Source organism: Gavialis gangeticus, unplaced genomic scaffold, assembly GCF_001723915.1.
Source record: "Gavialis gangeticus isolate Ggan-Ray unplaced genomic scaffold, GavGan_comp1, whole genome shotgun sequence".
Taxonomy (NCBI): Eukaryota; Metazoa; Chordata; order Crocodylia; family Gavialidae; genus Gavialis; species Gavialis gangeticus.
In genome coordinates, this window is record NW_017729032.1 from 193,206,172 (window position 1) to 193,209,463 (window position 3,292).

Here is a 3,292-nt window from a genome sequence, read left to right on the forward strand (position 1 = left end):
TACTCAAAACTGTATACCGTGGTAGCCAAAACGGTATATAGAATAGTAAGCGTGGATACTCAAAACTGTGGTTGGCGGGGGAAACCTGTACTATCATCCAAAATGCTTCTTTTTTGGTTAGATAATGAAGGACCTTTGCCTTTGTGGTAAACAAATCTAATGCTATATGGAACCAGGTAGGAGAGGACACCTTCATTTAAAATCAGGAAGATGACAGCTGTTACGGTCATAATCCTGACTCGCAAAAAGCAAAGAACAGAACAGAAGATTTTACAACATTTACAAATGTTGTTCACTAAAAGTTAAGGTACCAATTCTGCAGTCTAATCTACACAGAGCACCTATGCCCATGAAGGGGCTCCAGATGCTATTAAGGTCCACCCCTGAAGATCCAGTGGGATTTGGAGCCCAAACTCAACACAGTCACTCAGAAGGAAATACATTGATGACCAATACATGTGTTGTAAAGATTACACTTAAAAACAGCTGAAGTGTCAAACCAAGAAAACACAATCTTTCATAAATGTCTTCTACTACACACGAGAACAGATGCAGGATGTGATGTTTTCTTAGTTTATTCATTTATTTTTGCAGGAATCTGCAACTCTTTGAGTATGCACTTTCTGGAGGTACCATGCATGCATAGCCTCTTAATGCCTTTGTACAATTTTATTTTTTAGTAGTAAGTTCATTCACAGCATACACAAATCTAAAATGTAGAGACACCATATATACAGGATTTAACAAGATCATGTCTTGTTTTAATGAAAAAACGTAACCGTTTCACACAGCAGGAAATATGGATCAGATACATGGGTACCACCATAAATAAATAAATTTTCAAGAACACAGTTAAAAAAAACAAAAAAAAAAAATTTCAAGGTCTTGAGAATCTAAAATGATAATATTGCATTAACTCCACCGACCTCTGATTATTCAAACAAATAAAAAATATTGTATTAATATTTATGGACATAAATAGCAATGAAAATGCCCCAAACTAAAAACAAACAAACAAAAAAAAACAAACGGTAAACTGCAATTATGGCCAACTTTATTTAAAGTTAACATTTTGGAAGAAAATAAAATAGGTGCAGCATGCAGAGGCAGTACTGACTACATTTTTTTCTCCTTTCTTTCATTATGGGGATTGGAGATTCACTGTAGGAGCAGACCATATAAGTTTGACAGTACCAAAAAAGCTGTTGAAGTATCTATGAACCCAACCCTCCACCTCTTACTACGAAAGCCATTTTCACATTCTAGGGTATACCACTACATTTAAAAAAAGCCTTGATATCAACATAATTTCATTTTTAAGCATATTTAATATTCTCACATTTAAGTTTTTTTTAAATAGTCTTTATTTTTTGTCATCCCAATTTCAACTCTTAAATATTCCTAAATTCAATTCCAAAAGATTTTACAATCAATCAGTGTAAAACTCTGTTGCCATTATAAAGTCATAATGCGAGATGTGTAACTCGGACAGATACAGTAACTGGAAGAAAAAAACATTAAAGAAAACATGATTTAGTAGCATGTTATGCTCAGGAAGTACTAAGATTGAGACCAGCTCTTTAAAAATTATTACATTTTCTCATCATACCTCCCATTTCAAGAGTTAACACATACTCACACATCCACCCATCAGAGACACACACACAATTCATTCTGTTCTAAGATTACATCTTACAAAGCATTATCATTTACTTCTTAGCCCCCCTCTTCCTCTCCCAAACAAGCAAAAGTTGATAATTACATCAAATTAGAAGCATACCCATGTTTAGGATTTCTTTTGGTTTACTACATTCTGCAGTATTTTCCACAAGCTGCATTCTAACAAAAACTTTTAAGAACTACAGTAGTATTCTCTAATTTAAGGGAAATGATCTTAACACCCTACTAAATAGAAAATAAGCCTTTATAAAAAGTCGATTTGATTTTGCTGTTCATCTATTCTGAATACCTAATGTCCACATTGGTTACCAACTGTACCATCTATTAGCACAGCTGAGGGAAAGTTCAGTTATTAAAAAACAAAACAAAAAAATATTAGTGCATAAACTCAACACAACAGCATCAGCACCCCACCATCCACACATACAGACACAAAACTTTTATACAATACAGTGCATTTTATATGCCAGCTGACATTAGGGTTTTATGTGCATTAAATAAATATTACACAAACCAACCTTTTTGGCATAAACTACAGTTCAGTGGGGGCACAAGAGGTGTCACCTGCTTTTAAAAGGAAAAATGCATGATCTAAAATTTCCAACACATTCTGTGTTCTCACAAACTAAAGATATTCAAGTACCACAAAGTTTTTCCTATTAATGTTTGAGCATGGACCTTTGCAAGTAAAAGAACAAACAGAAATATTTAATACTCTTTGTACAACCAGCAAATGAGAGTAATGAAAAGATTAAATACTATAGGATTTTTTCACACTTCCCATGTGACGGCACTGCCACTTTTCCAAAAGCATCTCTCAGGCTGTCCTGTGCTTGTTAACAAAAACTATGAATGCCTCCTTACACCAGTAACCATGCAGCTGTGATTATTAGAGCTCATAGAATTTATGGGCTGCATGCATTTTTTTTAAAGCAGCATTTTCTCTGTTTCAAAACAAAGTGGCATAAACTGTTCAAACATGTTACCTCTACTCTCATTGGCTGACTGTCCTTTTAGTTGTTATCATTTTATAATCCCAGGATAAATTAAAACTGTTAACACAATTCAACAAAAATAGGACTGGACAAAACACTAAAATCATACAAAGGCAAAGGTGTCATACAGAAAAACTATGGAATTATCAGTACTGTATTGAGTAACTGAACATACAAACAGGTAATGACGTTTGTCATCTCTCAAGGAAGAAAAATATTTCAGTTTATCCTTCTCCCCACCCCCTCACTATTCATTTACGCAGGCAAAATGACAAATATTTACTTGCATTTTAAGTTCCTCTGGAAAGTGGGGTTCTTTTTCAGACACATTGGGTTCTTCACAGAACATCAAAAAGCCATTATGAATGTATAAAAAGAACATTTTAATTCTGATGCCTTTGACTTAATTATGCTTATCAATGCTACACACTTCAATAAGTCTGCTAGCAATCAATTAAATAGCTTATTTAAAGATTATGCTTAAGATCTGAAGAGTTCAGGAACATATTTCAATATCATACCAGATAAAATACAAGTTCCTGACATGAGTCACAAGATCACAGTTTTGTACTGTTAACTTTAAAAACTGGCGGGAGGGAAGACAATAGGATAGCAAT

At 33.9% G+C, this 3,292-nt stretch overlaps 1 protein-coding gene across 3 annotated transcripts in view; it reads right to left on the reverse strand.

Moving 5' to 3' along the window:
• Window positions 1-559: 559 nt before the first annotated feature.
• Window positions 560-3,292, reverse strand: part of TAB3 (TGF-beta activated kinase 1/MAP3K7 binding protein 3) — a 44,790-nt gene continuing 42,057 nt past the window's right edge. For all 3 annotated transcript variants that reach the window (XM_019524898.1, XM_019524897.1, XM_019524896.1), the window contains one exon: window positions 560-3,261. The gene's annotated coding sequence lies outside the window, so the exon portion shown is untranslated. The remainder of the gene's footprint in view (window positions 3,262-3,292) is intronic.